This window comes from Myxine glutinosa, chromosome 1, assembly GCF_964187855.1.
Source record: "Myxine glutinosa chromosome 1, kmMyxGlut1.1, whole genome shotgun sequence".
Classification (NCBI taxonomy): domain Eukaryota; kingdom Metazoa; phylum Chordata; class Myxini; order Myxiniformes; family Myxinidae; genus Myxine; species Myxine glutinosa.
In genome coordinates, this window is record NC_136261.1 from 124,606,749 (window position 1) to 124,622,966 (window position 16,218).

The window sequence follows — 16,218 nt, forward strand, 5'->3', positions numbered from 1 at the left end:
AAACAACGACACCTTCACTGCGGAAAGAGATATCAAATAGTATGCTCTGCAGGGGCTTGCCTTGAGAATCAGAAGAAAAAAAATTCGTCGTGAATGCATGTGATTTTTATGGCGTAGCCCATCGGGCAAAGCCGTCTGGAACAGTGTTTGTCCGCCTGTATGTATGTATGTATGTATGTATGTATGTATGACTGTATGTATGTATGTATGTATGTATGTATGTATGTATGTATGTATGTGTCTGTCCCCTCAAACATATAACAATCAGAGCTGAGGATCTGGTCACATGACAGGGTGATGTGATTACGTCTGATGTCATTACAGTGGTATGGCAGCTGACTCTCCATGCACCGCCATTTTGATTTACATGCCGTTCATGCCGAACATATTGTCGAACCTGTCGTATATAACAATCGCCATGCTCTACCTTCACGTTTTTCATTCAGTGTTAAACACAAAAAAAACGATTGTTAAAATGACCATAAATATCGAAAGCATAGACGTTACGGGTCTTCCAACAATACGGTACGTATAGGCCTTAGGCGTTATGCCTCATCTTCGAACCGCTTCGGCTAAATTAAGCCCAGGTTTCTTCATACAGTAGTCTATCGTTTCAGTTGTATCATTTTCGTAATAATAATAATAATATAGTAAATATAATCATGACACTTTAATGCCAATGTCATGAATACAAAGTTAATGGATTGAAGCGGTGTATGGTTCATGAATCAGTGATAAGTGGTGTTCAGCACTAATATTAATAATCGCAGAAGTAAGGAATTAGCCTCGGTTTTTTAATGGTAATATCATTTTCGAAATATAACGTCAATATTATAGTAAATATTATCGTAACATTAATCCCTTTGTAGTGAATGCAAGCGTACTGGAGGTTAAAATGTATCATCTTCTACATATCAAAGCAGTGGCAGTTTTGTGTCCGTTACAGCATTACGTCTATGTAAGGTATCTTGACAAACTACGATTGATTGCAGCACACGTTTATTGACTCTGCCGATACAGGCCCGATTAACTGCAGTGCCATCCGAGCTGGGGCGTAGGGATACCATGTGGTCACGGTGTAAGGATACAACTGTGAATATTTGCAGCTTCATACATGACATCCTCCCCTTTAAGTCCAAAATTACCAAGAGCAATACGTGCTAGATTTCCAGAATTGACATTTCAAAAGCAACATTTCCAAAACATGTGAAAATATGTGTGAAAACGCTTATGAAAATAATGAAAATGAGTGAAAATAGAACATGTGTCAACGTGAAAATAGAACATGTGTCAACGTGAAAATAGAACATGTGTCAACGTGAAAATAGAACATGTGTCAACGTGAAACTAGAACGTGTGTCAACGTGAAAACAGAACATGTGTCAACGTGAAAAAAAACATCTTCAAAGATTCAACCGGTCGGGTGCTTTTCTCTCACACATTGAGCGTCGCGGTGTACCAGTGGATACAGAGTCCGAGGTGATCCCTTTGGGTGGCGGTGTACCAGTGGATACAGAGTCTGAGGTGATTCCTTTGGGTCACGGTGTACCAGTGGATACAGAGTCCGAGGTGATTCCTTTGGTCTCCACGAAGGGTGTAGCATTCGCAGAGGTTTTTGGGGCATCCGAGCCGGCTGGAGCGGCCACGACGATCTCCGGCAGTGGCGGTTCGAACTGTTGTTTTGACTGTGACGATGCTGCAGGCTCTAGCGACTCACAGTGACGGTAGGTTATGTGGTCCTGATGTCGACGAATTTTGCGGCCATCCTGCAGGCGAATCACGCAGGACAGTGGACCTGGCTTCTCGATTATGTCCCCCGGTAGCCACGTCACACCTGCACCAACATTTCTGGCAAACACTGGATCTCAAATGTTCATACAGCGACTGTTGGATGTCTTATCGTGCACCAACTTTTGATTAAGGTGGCTCTGATAAACGTTTGATGATATGTCTGGTTTGAGATTGTCAAGTGTCGATCTCAAGTGTCGTTTCATCAATAACTCAGACGGAGCTGCACCGGTTGTTGATTGTGGCGTGATGCGGTATTTGAACAGGAGACGAGACAGCTTTGTTTCCAGGGTTCCCTCCTGAAGTTTCTGCAATCCGGATTTGATGATTCCCACGGATCGTTCGGCCAAGCCATTTGAAGCCTGGTGATGTGGGCTGACAAACTTATGTTTGATGCCGTTCCGGCGTGTGAACTCGGCAAACTAGGAACTGGAAAAACACATACCGTTATCACTCACGATCATCCTGGGCAGACCATGAGTGGCGAAACAGCGTCTGAGTCTTTCGATGACAATGGCTGACGTAGTACCACGCGTCACATAGGCATCAATCCATTTTGTGTGCGCGTCCGTAATTATTAGAATCATGCTGCCGTTAATAGGCCGGCATAATCAAGATGTAGGCGATGCCACTGTTCGCTGGGCCATTCCAGGGATGCAGTGGCGCTTTCGCAGGTGTATTCCGGGTGCTCTGGCAGGGGTAACAATGTCGAACATGATGTTCGATATCAGCATCAAGATTCGGCCACCACACATAGTTTCTAGCGGGTGACTTCATCTTCACAATCCCGGGGTGACAGTCATGGATTTCATCCATGACCCTGGAACGCAGATTTTTCGGGATCACGACACGACATCCCCAGAGTAGGCAGCCATTTTCCACGCTGAGTTCGTTTTTACGTGCTTTGAAAGCCGCAAAACCTGGGTCACCCTCAGGTAGCAAATGCCATCCAAGCTGTACAGCCTGGACAGTTCTGGACAGAATGGGGTCTCGTCGAGTATGAGTGCGGATCTGGCCGGAATCGACAGCACAATCTTCCAGATGATCCATCAGTGCGATAATGGATCCTGGTGTAGGCGAATCATCAACGGATTCTGGAAGGGGTAACCGACTCATGGCATCTGCATTTGTGATAGACGAACCTGGCTTATAACATATGGTGCAGTCATAAGCAGCGAGAAACAGGGACCAGCGGATGATCCTGGGCGGTAGTGTGTCAGATGTCGCCTTAGTTGGACCAAACAGACTGATCAGCGGCTTGTGATCAGTGCGAATCGTGAAATGATGTCCAAGAAGGTACTGGCGAAATTTGCTGATGCCGAAAACGATTCCCAATCCTTCCTTGTCAAGTTGGGAATAGTTCTTCTCTGCCGGGGACAATGTTCTGGATGCAAATGCAACAGGTCTTTCCGTACCATCAGGCATCACGTGTGATAATACACTCCCCACTCCATACCGACAGGCATCGCATGTCAGCACAAGATCCTTCTCTGGATCAAAATGAACGAGAACATTGGACGATTTGAGCAGATCCTTCGAGGTCTGGAATGCTGATTGTTCAGTGGATCCCCAGCTCCAGGAGACTCCTTTCCTGTAAAGCCGATAAAGGGGGCCCAAAACGTCGGTCACATTCGGGATGTAACGACCATAGAACTGAAGCAAACCGAGGTATGACTTCAATTTGGTCACGTCTCATGGAGCAGGAGCATCCTAGATAGCTCGGACTTTCTCATCTGTCGGTGTAGACCCTCGGCATCAATCGTATGACCCAGGTACGTGACTGATGGCACCATAAACATGCACTTGTCTCGACGCAAACGTAGGACGCAGTCCGAAATTTTCTTCAGAACTCTATCCAGGTTTTGAAGATGTTCCGCGTCCATACGACCAGTAACCATTATATCATCCTGGTAACAAACGACATTGTGTTCGGCGGCAAACAAACTGTCCATGACACACTCATAAATTCCAGGTGCAGATTTCACTCCAAAACTGAGTCGGTGGTACCTGTACAACCCACGATGTGTGTTGATGGTAAGATACTGTTTCGAATTCTCATCCAAGCGGAGCTGTAGATAGGCGGATTTGAGATCGAGTTTCGTAAAAGTCTTGCCTCCCGTGAGACGAGCATAGAGGTCTTCGATCCTCGGGATTGGATATTTATCCAATGAAGAACACTTGTTCACGGTCATTTTATAATCTCCACATATGCGGATGGACTGGTTCGATTTTATGACCGGAACGATGGGCGCCGCCCATTCAGCATACTGGATTTGCTCGATGATGCCCAGATTTTCAAGATGATCCAGTTCCTCGTCAATCCGCTCCCGCAGGGCGAAAGGGACTAGGCGAGCTCTGCAAAATATAGGATTGGCATCCCGGTCAACACTGAGTTTAGCCGTATGTCCTTTCAAGGTTCCAAGTTCATCCTTGAAGACATCCGGGTACGTATCCAGCACATTTTTGAGTGTGTACGCTGCGGTAAGGAGAAACGTTGGCTGCCCGGAGTTGATGAATGCTTTTCCACTTCAGTCGAATTATGCTCAACCAGTTCCTGCCGAGTAAGGAAGGGCCCTTTCCAGTAATGACGATCAGGGGTAGGTGAAACTCACGGTTATCGTAGCCCACCGCAGTGCCGGATTAACCATTAGGCAGACAAGGCATCTGCCTTAGGGCCAGCCAAAAATTCGGGCCACAAAAATTCAAAGTTAATGCATTTGGTGTCATCATTGGCCAACTACGAAGTGCATTGCAGAAACGCATAGAGGCGTATTCTGTAGTGCTGCAGCGGTTTGGCATTCTGACAGAGTTTGACTCTATGACCGACGAGGATATCAACACTGCTATTACAGGGCTTGTCAGTGTGTATCACAAGGATCTGAATACTGATTTTGCGTCAGAGTTCCATCAGTTCATTTGTTGGTATAAAGACCAACTGCCCTCAAGTTCCCCCTCAACAGGTTGTGCACAGGCACAGCATATGTTTGTGCTGCTGCACACCACTGGAGTTCATGCAGCCTTTCCAAACACTGCAGTGGCTCTCCAAATATACTTAGCACTGATGGCCACCAATTGCTCAGGAGAACGCTCATTTTCGCAGCTAAAGAGAATCAAAGATGTGAAGCGTTCTACCATGCATCAACAGCGTCTTGGTGCGTTGGCCCTTTTGTGCATTGAAAGTGATTTGCTCCGAGAACTGGACTTCAGTTCCGTAATTGAAGAGTTTGCAGTTGTAAATGCGCACAAGGTTACAATCTAAGGTCTAGTAAACTGTAAAGCAAAGTGCCAAATCTGTGCATGTTTTGTCATGCATATATTCATACACTGCAACTTGTATAGACTAAACTAGTTTGAAAGTAGTTTCTTTTCACATTAAATATTTGTCTTTTTTTGTATTAAATATTTTGTTCATGAATCAGGTCATCTTTTGTCTGGGGTCCATTTCCATGAGCCTGAGATCTAATTTAAATTATTCAGGCCATTCTCTAAAATTTCAAAATGTGCCTTAGGGCCAGTCGAGCCTTCATCCGGCACTGGCCCACCATGACGTCACATGTACCGCAGGGAACAATCTTCTCACCTGTATAGGTGGAGAATCCATAGGTAGTAGGTTTCAGATGGGGTCGGTCAGCATCACTCCACAGGTTTGTGAAAACAGCATGGCTGATGAGCGAGACGGCGGCAGCAGTGTCGCCCTCCATTTGCAATGGTCGATTGTTGACAACAGTGGCAAGAAGAGGGTCCCGCTTATGGTGAGAATCAATATGAAACAGGTCACACGATTCTGAGTTGTCGGAAACAGAGCTCACCTGGTCAAACTCAGGTTCCTCCGAACCGATAAACTGATGAATCTTCTTGTCAGCAGCTTTCCCTTTTCCGGATTTGCGAGTGATGCAAGCTGGAGAAATATGGCCAGTTTTCGAACAGAAATGGCAGGTTGCATCTCTGAACCGACACGTCTCCGGAGGGTGCTTTCCGTTGCACCGAAAACATTTGTTGTGTGTTTGAGACTGCACTGGCTTCTGACGAGGAGCCTTGTTCCAACGTTTTGGCTGATCATGATCCAACCGATTCACAGCAGGGCTGGTACTAGACGAGCGAGTGGCACCGATGCTTGTGGCGTTGCGTTGAGCACTTTCCATGGAAATGGCGGAGTCTCTGGCATTTTGGAACGTCAGTCTTCTCTCAGCAAGCAGGCGTCTACGAGTGCGGTCATCGGACATGCCAACCACCAGCAAATCATGGAGCATGTCGTCAATCGTGTCCCTAAACTCACACAGATGTGACCGTTTTTTGAGGTGTGCAATGAAGTCTGCGATCGACTGACCTTGCTGCTGTCTGCACATGTAAAAATTAAACCGACACAGGATGACTGAAGGAGATGGATTACAATGTTCCTTCAAAGCGGCCTTGAGATCTGCATATGTAAGGTCTTGGATTGTCCGAGGCCGAATCAGGTTTTTAACGAGTGTGAACGACTCACCTCCGCAAACGGACAGGAAGACGGCCTTCATCAGGGCTTTGGTGGTCGTGATGCCGTTCGCCTCGAAGTAGAAAGACAACCGCTCAGAATACGTGTCAAAATCCCCCTCATGTGGGTCGAATTCATCGATATGGCCGAAAGAAGTCATGGTCTAGATGTTTATCCTCGTCGCCATGTAAGGTATCTTGACAAACTACGATCGATTGTAGTACACGTTTATTGACTCTGCCGATACAGGCCAGATTAATTGCAGCGCCATCCGAGCTGGGGCGTAGGGATACAGTGCGGTCACGGTGTAGGGATACAACGGTGAATATTTGCAGCTTCATACATGACAGTCTATGATGTCATTATGACGGCTGAGGTTGACCCCCCACCGACCGACATTTTAATTTACAAGTACACCCGCTCACTACGGGAGCTGCAAAAAGTGTCATTCCTCCTTGGGGTATATAGATTACAGTCGATCTATGGTCGGGACTCAAGAACATTGGGTGTGTTCATTTACCAAGTTTATTGTGGAGAGATCGCCATTTGGTTTAAGCATTCCAGCAAGCACTCCCTTCAAAACCCTTAAGGAACGGCTGGCTTGGCAAGCACTAGCTAGCTGCTTCGTAAATGAGCACACAATCAACCCTTGTGGTGTACATAGATTAAAGTAGATCTTCGCGCAATTCTGCAAGTAAAACTTACCTCACAGATGTCGGAATTCCTCCAAATTTCTTTGTTTAATGTTATAAGCATCATATGTGTTTGTGGTTTATAATATTTTACAAGCCCGACTACGCCACTGTTAGACTTTCGGTCTTGTTTAAATATATATTAGCAACCTGTCTTTGAAATTTTAAATTTAACCAGACACGATGGTGACATCGATGGAGGTAGCACACTTTTCTTTCAGCTGTCTGATCTGGGTTCGATTCTGGATCCGACGATAAACTGTTGGATTTCTGTCTTGCAAGCAGGTTGTTGCATCACAAAGTGCGCTATCCCTTGGGGCTTGGATGGACATAAAGCTGGATATTCCATTTGCTACCATTTGTACATGTTAAAGATCCCACGGTTTCTCACAAAGAGGAGCCGAGTGGTCACTGGCACACAAGACAAACTTAAAATTCCGGCCTTCAGTCAAACGGCCTGGCCAACCGATTTGTGGCATGGGAGGGGGAGTGGGAGCTGTGAGAGCTGTTCTAAATATATATATATAGTGTGTGTGTGTGTGTGTGTGTGTGTGTGTGTGTGTGTGTGTGTGTGTGTGTGTGTGTGTGTGTGTGTGTGTGTGTGTGTGTGTGTGTGTGTGTGTGTGTGTGTGTGTGTGTGTGTGTGTGTGTGTGTGTGTGTGTGTCTTGTGTTTAGGAGATCTGGCAACAAGATAATCCAGCAGACAGTAGGGATGCATGCCCACTGGTTCAGATTCAGCCCCTTTCTTTGGAAATTTGTTCCTGCACATGTACAAGTCTGATTGGGTTTGGGACATGTACATAAATAAACTAACAACTGTGTGAAGGTGTGGAAACATATTTTGATGAATTGATGATTTATTGGCAATTAATGATGGATTTGTTTTTGATTAGCGTCATCATGGTATATATCCAAATTAACTTGAATAAAAAACGGAAATCCAAACTCCGACTTCAATTTATTTTATACAATTACAAATCAATATGTAATGAATAAAATTTGTCATCTGTCTGTATGTCTGTCTGTCTGCCTATGTTCGTGTTTTTTGCAAAGACCGCTGGGCCGACAACCACCCCATTTGTGACAGACCAAGTCCAACCAGTAGATTGTCCTGAGTGTATTTTCATCCACCACCTCATCCACCGTTAAAGGCCACTTTCCCTCATTAATTAATATACAATCTGATTGGCTAACAGCTAACAGCCACACATAACATGGGCGAAGGCCAGCATATCAAATTAGCCAAGCTGTGTCTTCCACCCATTGGCTGGACAGATGGCCTGACTCCACCCACAATTATAACCTAACTAAATAAAACGTTCGCCATTTCCACGCTGAGGTAAGCCAAAGCCATTTGCTACGGTAAGTGTTGTCCAGTAGTCACAATATCCATGCCTTCCCTATTATACACCGCGACCTTCCTATTCCATCTCCAGGTGCTGCATGACGTCATCGAAGGGGTGGAAAAGCACGTGGAAAGGGAGTACTCTGTTTTCGCTCTGCTTTTTTGTTGTTGTTGTTGGGGCGACATCTCAGCCATACTTTGAGGTAGGAAGTTGAAATTTGGGCACAATAGTGAGCAAAATGGGAATTATTTTTTGGGATTAATTAATTAATTAATTAATTAATTAATTATTCTTGATTTATTAAGAGTACTTATATTTTTTCTTTCTCATCTGGGCAATATCTCAGGCATCTTTTGAGATAGGAGGCTGATATTTGGACACGACAGTGAATAAATACTTTGGCTGTAAATGATATTTTTAATTTATTGATTAATCCATTAATCAGTTAATTATAATCACCATGTTCAAAAAGTTACAGATTCCGATGAAACGGTAGTGAGCAAAATGGGATGCTATTATCAATTATCAAATTATTATCATATTATCATAATTATTATTATATTATCTATTAGCATGCTATTGTCCAATTGATTAAGAAATTAATTACTTTATGATTATTATTTATTTATTTTCATTATTAATCACTTATTTATTTTCTTTCTAATCTGGGCAATATCTTGGGCACCTTTTGAGCTAGGAAGCTAATATTTTGACACGTCAGTGATCAAGTGATTTGGCTGTAAAGGGTATTTTTGATTTATGGATTAATCAATTAATCGATTAATTATTTATTGATTAATCGATTAATCGATTTTATTTTTTTCGATTAATTAATTATTTAATTAATTCTCAAAAGGTTACAGATTCGGATGAAGCAGTGGTGGTTTAGGTATGCTATTAGCCAATTGATTAAGAAATTAATTACTATACGATTATTTATTTCTTTATTTTAATTACGCAATTAATCAAACAATTATTGTACACTGCTCCCTCCCAATTCCGTCTCCATGTACTGCACGCCCCGGCAATGGGAGGTGCCCCAGAAGGCGCCCCGGCAATGTCACACGCTGGAGGATATGTTATTTATTTATTTATTTGGAATGGGGCGATGTACTCTTAATGTATTTGTACTTTTGTTTTCCTTTCATTTGTAAAGGAAATTGTAAAGCAAGCATAAGCGCATATTTGTCTCTATATGGTGGGTTCCCAGCGCTTGAGAAGGCCCAAGCATGTAAGGCTGCAGTATTTTGGACTTCAGCCCTCTTGAGTGGTTCATACTTACACTGCCTGGGTTATTTTTTTTCTGGGAGCGACCGTTTTCCCTTGACAAATTTCTCCCCCAACACTAAACCTTCATGTTTGTTGCGCTGCAGCTCTGCAGCCTCAACTTTGGCGACCTCGAGTGATCACTAGTGATGCAAACAATATTTGATTTTTAGTCAAGAAGATATTTGGTGACAGGAACAGTTACATGTTGGATACTTCAGAGGTGGGAAAGAAAGTACAGTAATCTGCACATTTTTTTCTGTGCATAGTACAGTAATCTGCACATTTTTTATGTGCAGAGAGTACAGAAATCTGCACATCTTTTCACCTGAAGGTAGAACAAAAATATCGTGTACAAAGACGCTTTAGTCCAAAAAAAACTGTCAAAGTAAATTATCTGAGGATGATTTTTAAAGTACAGAACCTGCTATAACGGCGGGTTATTTTGCGTCAAGGCCTGCCTTCAAGGCAGTTCCTATTCCCCTACCATCTCACCTGCTACCCTTGGGCTGCAGCAGAAGCCAGCATTATTACATTTTATGAAACGTGATGAATACTGCTTATGAGCTGCTATGCTCTGAACAGAGCTCCCTATTCAGACATCAAGCTCTTTGTGTCAGGCCTCAAAGACAATAAATAGAGATTTCGACACTGGCAAAAGAAATCTTACATGTAAACAGAATTCTCAATTAAACTTTCCATGGTACAACCACAAGTTTTCAATAGTTATGAATATTGTGGTGTGGTGCAGTTTTGCAACAAAAGGTGGCATAAATACCTCATAATTCTAATCCGAAGAACGGGCATCCTAGCTAGTCAATAATAATAAATTTCACAACAAATTATTTGATAAACGAGATGCATTTCCATTCCACATTGTACGAATGCATTTCTTAGACAGCAACATTCATGAAAATATATTCTAAGGTACGGTTGCAGGTGAAATAATTAAGACAGAGCAACCACACACAGCACTGAACTTATCAAGATATTAAAGCAACTAGTCAGACATACAGTCATGTGAAAAAGTAAGTACACCCCATGAAAGTTGTGACTTTTTCAACATATTTCAACATACAGCTATTTGATCTTCATTTCAAAAATATTGATAGATAAAGGTGATATAATATAACAAATATCATGAACCATTTCCATTTTGTAGTCCATTGTATAATTAAAATAAACATAAATGCGAAATTCGCATGTGGAAAAAGTAAGTACACCCTTGGCTCTCATAGGTGGTATTGCCCCCTTGGCAGAAACAACCTCAAGTAGGCGTTTCTTATAACTGTCTACCAGTCTCTGACATCGACTGGGAGAAATTTTTGCCCAATCCTCCATGCAAAATTCTTTCAGCTGTGCAATGTTTCAGGGGTTTCTTGCATACACAGCTCGTTTCAAATCCCCCCACAACATCTCGATGGGATTTAGATCCGGGCTTTGACTTGGCCATTCCAGAACCGTCCATTTCTTTCTTTTCAGCCATTCCTTCGTGGATTTACTGGTATGTTTACGGTCATTGTCATGTTGCAAGATCCACCTTCGGTTGAGCTGCAACTTTCCGACAGATGGCCTCACATTATCCTCAAGCACCCTCTGGTACAATGAAGAATTCATAGTGGATTATATGATGGTGAGCTGCCCAGGCCCTGATGCAGCAAAACTGCCCCAAACCATAATATTTCCACCACCATGCTTTAGAGTTGGTATCAGGTTGTTGTGGTGAAATGTTTTCTTTGGTTTTCGCCAAACATGTCTTCTGGTACTGTGGCCAAATAGCTCTACCTTTGACTCATCTGACCAGAGCACATTGTTCCCAGAAGTGCTGGTCTTTGCCTAGGTGTTCATTGGCAAACTTTCGTCTTGCCCTGATGTTCTTTCTGGACAGCAAAGGTTTCCTCCCTGGCACACCTCCCATGTATATCAAATTTGTGCAGCCTCATTCTAACGGAAGACTCGTGCACTTTGACATCAACAGTGGCAAGAGCTGCCTGTAGGTCCCGTGATGACATTCTGTGGTTCTTGGAGACTTCTTTCAGCATCTTGCGGTCTGCTCTCGGGCTGAACTTGCTCGGGTGTCCTGGCCTGAACAAGTTGGCAGTTGTTTGTAATCTTCTCCACTTGTTGATGATCTTCCGGACAGTTGAATGATTGATTTCAAATTGTTTGGAGATCTTTTTAAATCCCTTCCCAGTCTCGTAGGCATCTATAACCTTCTTTCGGAAGGCCTCGGAGAGCTCTTTTGATTTAGGCATGGTGACGCCACACACTTCAACAACAAAGAGCAAACCAAACTAAATGTCTGAGGTTTAAATAAGACAGGTTCCTCCAAGATCCTCTCTTAACAATGTTCTAATCATTTGCACCTGAGCTGGTGCACCTGATTCTACAGACTTGGCATTTAATATGGAATATTTTTTTGGTGGGGGTGAACTTACTTTTCAAGATGACTTAGAACCAAAAGTTCATTGGAATTATGTTTAAATTATTCTAGATTTTGTTAATGTGACCTTTAAAAGAAACAAAAACCACATTTGACATTTTGAAGCAAATAAAATGATCCTTGAAAGTGATGTAAACTGATATCGAACTCAATTCATGGACAGTACTGTGTTAAACTTCTGTACGTTTTCCAGAAGAGCTCTTTATTTTGCACATTAGGCAAAAAAAATTTCAACAAAAACAAAAGCTAAATTATAACTGGGATTACGGACAGTAAAATTACAGTTCAGTACTTCGTGTAAACCCCACGAGCATTCAGGAGAGCACGTACACGTCGAGGCATGCTGTTCACGAGATTTGCCAAGGTTTGGACAGGAATCGCTTGCCATGCAGTGACAATAGCCTGCTGCAATTCACCCACAGAGGTCGCCTGCTGGTCCAAGTGGTCGATTTGACGCGTTAATTCTGCGCACAAGTTCTCTATCAGATTCATATCCGGGGACATGGCAGGCCACGCCATATGCTCGACACCACGGTCAGCAAGAAAGTGTTGGATCATGCGAGCACGATGAGGCCGTGCATTGGCATCTTGGAAGACAAAGTTTCCTCGAAAGGCTGCACGAGAAAATGGAAGCAACGTTTCTTCCAGAATGACCCTGTACTTGAACTGGTTCAGGTTTCCATTCAGAACAACCAGGTCAGTTTTGCCCCCTGCATGAAAAGCAGCCCAAACGGTCACCCCACCACCTCCAGCTTGGACTCTTGGCACTATACAATCTTCGTTGCGGGCTTCATGCACTTGTCTGCGCACTCGGACACGGCCATCTTGACGATAGACCAGAAATCTAGACTCGTCACTGAAGGTCACATGATTTCAGTGTCCTGGCTGCCATTGACGGTGCTCTCTGGCCCACCCCAATCGGCGCTGGCTGTGTTGTCTGGTCAGGTGTGGCTTTCTTCGGGGATGCCTGGCACGATAGCCTGCTTGAACCAGTCATTGGTTGACGAGCCTTCTGGATACAGGCACATTTGTCAGTTGCTGCCCCTCACCCCTAAGCCGATTAGCTGACTTGGTACGGCCATTGCAGACTAACTGGTGCAGCTGGCGATCATCTCTCCTTGTGGTTCTGCGTGGACGTCCTGGCCTTGGTATTGGAGTAGGGACACCCCTCTGAGCATTTCGTTTCAGGATCTTTGACACCTGACCTTGAGTGATGCCATACTGCCGAGCAATAGCACTCTGTTTCATGCCAGAATTTCGTAAAGCCACCACTCCATGACAAACAGCATTGTCAAGTTGACGGACCATCTCCAGAGGAAGCGGCAATAACTTTTGTAGACGTGCAGCAGTTGTTTTCCACTAATACAGAACGCAACAACCCTTATATACCCGATTGTGAAGCCAATCGTCAAATGTGCCTGTCCTTACATTTTGTCACGCGACCTGTGATATAATCCTGTTATTGACTTCTTGCTGCGAAAGACAATCAGTGACATGGTTCTTTCAACAAAGACATCACCGAAGGGTAAAATAAACTCACCAGATTGATATACTGAGTTCAGAAAGTAAACCCAAGTCAAGAAAAATATATATTCCATATTACATGCCAAGTCTGTAATTTTAGGTATTTGAAGTCGTGATAAATGTAGGGGTGTACTTACTTTTTCCACATGCGAAATTTGCATTTATGTTTATTTAAATTATACAATGGACTGCAAAATGTAAATGTTTCATGATATTTGTTATATTATATCACCTTTATCTATCAATATTGTTGAAATGAAGATCAAATAGCTGTATTTTGAAATACTAGGGCATGCCCGTACTATATCTATATCTAAAATTATATCCCCCCCCTCTATTTACATGAAATGGTTTGGTCCAAAGCGAACGGCTTGCGAGTGGTGACAATCCCCCCCCTCTATTTACATGCAATGGTTTGGTCCAAAGCGAACGGCTTCCGGAGTTTGGTAAAGAAATCGCCATCGCGTGCACAAACGCGCAGGAAAGCGAATGAATCGCAAATTCGTTTTTATTAGTTGTAAAACATAGTTTAACGCCAACATAGTTTGCAAACGTGAAATAAATGAATACGCTCTCAAATGTGCCATCCGAGGCAGAGTGTGCCCGCCACGTTCGGCACACGCGATCGTTCGCTGCTCTCTGATTGGTTGAATCGTTTTTTGGACATAGCTCGGTAAGTAATTGTCCGATTAATATGAAACCTTGAAAAGGCACATCCTCGGGTCCCCAGCAATATACCTGGCAAGTTAAAAGTATATCGGACCCGTGGTTGTCGAGAAACAGCGGTCACAGACAAACGTACAGACAGACAGAGATTACTGGAATTATAGATAGATGTTGAAAAAGTCAAAACTTTACATGGGGTGTACTTACTTTTTCACGTGACTGTATGCTCCCACAGGGAGCTGCCATTAGCAGATTGAAAAAAGTTTTGTTTGAGATCATAAAACGACACCAAATATAATAAGTAAAATACACAGTAAAAATACAGTTAAAATGACAGTAAAAATATTACTAACACAAAAGAGCAATCAGAGATTGCAGATCCTCACCAGGACGTGTATTGGTGGTTTTTAAGGCTTTTGTGTTAAAGCAAATATGGCGACCAAACCGTGTGAACGATGACGCCATCATTTTTTTTTCTCCACCAATTTATCCATAGATAACACTCAAGAAATTTCATCTTGATCGAATGAAGTTTTGTACATGTCATAATGGAGGAACCTATGACATCATCGTTAACGTATGTTATTCCCCATGGAGAGTTCTTTACAATGAGCCACATCTCATTTTTTCTCTGCAGCACTTTCGGTGATATAGAGGTGCAAAGTCTTTCGGTATTTTTTCGATTTCGGTTTTGGAACCCGTAAAACGTGACATCTTACGTCATAATTATTTTAAAATTCTACAGGAGGAGGCGCACCTAAGGTGAAAATTTCCTGTCAATCAGACCAACGGTTGCAGAGAAAATCATATTTATTCTGTGCGGACAAACAGACAGAGAGACACACAGACAAACAAACGGACTCAAATGCAATACCCTCTCCTCTGGCGAGGGCAACGAGATATCTATATTATAAAATATGCTCCGCATACCTCTGAGGCTCCATAGGCTTCTGGTATCTATATATTATATAAAGCAGTAAGTATGTTTGTTTGTTTGTTTGTTTGTCCTCTTATAACTCGAGTACTACTCATCGCAGGGCAAAACCAAAGGCATATTCGGAACCAGTACGTCTCAGAGCAACGACAGCACACCTTAAAATTTAAATAACTTCGCGTTTTAAAATTATGACGTCATCAGCGTATTTCGGAACGTTAATGTTTAAACTTCATATTCGGAATCAGTATGTCCCAGAGAAACTTCGTAACGTTAATTTTACAACTTCATCCGATTGACATGGGACCAACGGCATGTGACAGAGAGTGAAACATTTATTTGCCGACAATGACTTCCGACTTCCGGGTTCGGAATGCGGGACCAATGCCATTTAACAGGGAATAAAAAATAAATGCGACATTCAATTGACGATAATGACTTCCGACTTGACTCCCCCCTCCCCCTCCCCCTCCCCCTCCCCCCTCTTCTCCCCTCCCCCTCTCTTCTCCTCTCACCCTCTCTTCTCCCCTCCCCCTCTCTTCTCCCCTCCTCCCCGTTCCCCTCCCCGTTCCCCTCCCCTCTCCTCCCCTGCCCGGCAATGCCGGGTACTTCTGCTAGTCCATTATAAGACGGAATCAACATGTCTTCTATCATGTTACCTTTTCAAGAAACAAAGGTACATTTTGATTACAAATCGTGCAAAGAAAACAAGGTAATGCATGTTTCATTCAGAGAGATTATGGAAGTGGTCTATTTTACACCGCCTAAAGAAGGTGCGTTTTCATAATGCAGAGGAAATAAAATCGTGAAGTCTTTAATTTAAAAAAACTTTTTTTGCACGAGTTTTCAAGGCTGAATCAATCGTGTGCAAGTACAGGATTAATAAACAAACTGTATTTTTCGTGTACATGGAGGTAATTTCACGTGTGCATGTAATTCACATATCATTATCTGAAATAAATAAACCCAGAGAGGAAATTGCTCAGATATTTTTAGTTCTTATTTTAGAAGTTATGCACACGTACACTTTAGAGAAGTTTATTTGAAATCTTTAATGTTAAAAATGACCTTTTGCACACTGTACCGA

At 43.0% G+C, this 16,218-nt stretch overlaps 1 protein-coding gene across 1 annotated transcript in view; it reads left to right on the top strand.

Moving 5' to 3' along the window:
• Positions 1–16,218, top strand: part of LOC137428074 (protein mono-ADP-ribosyltransferase PARP12) — a 1,016,466-nt gene that overhangs the window by 22,057 nt on the left and 978,191 nt on the right. The window lies entirely within an intron of this gene.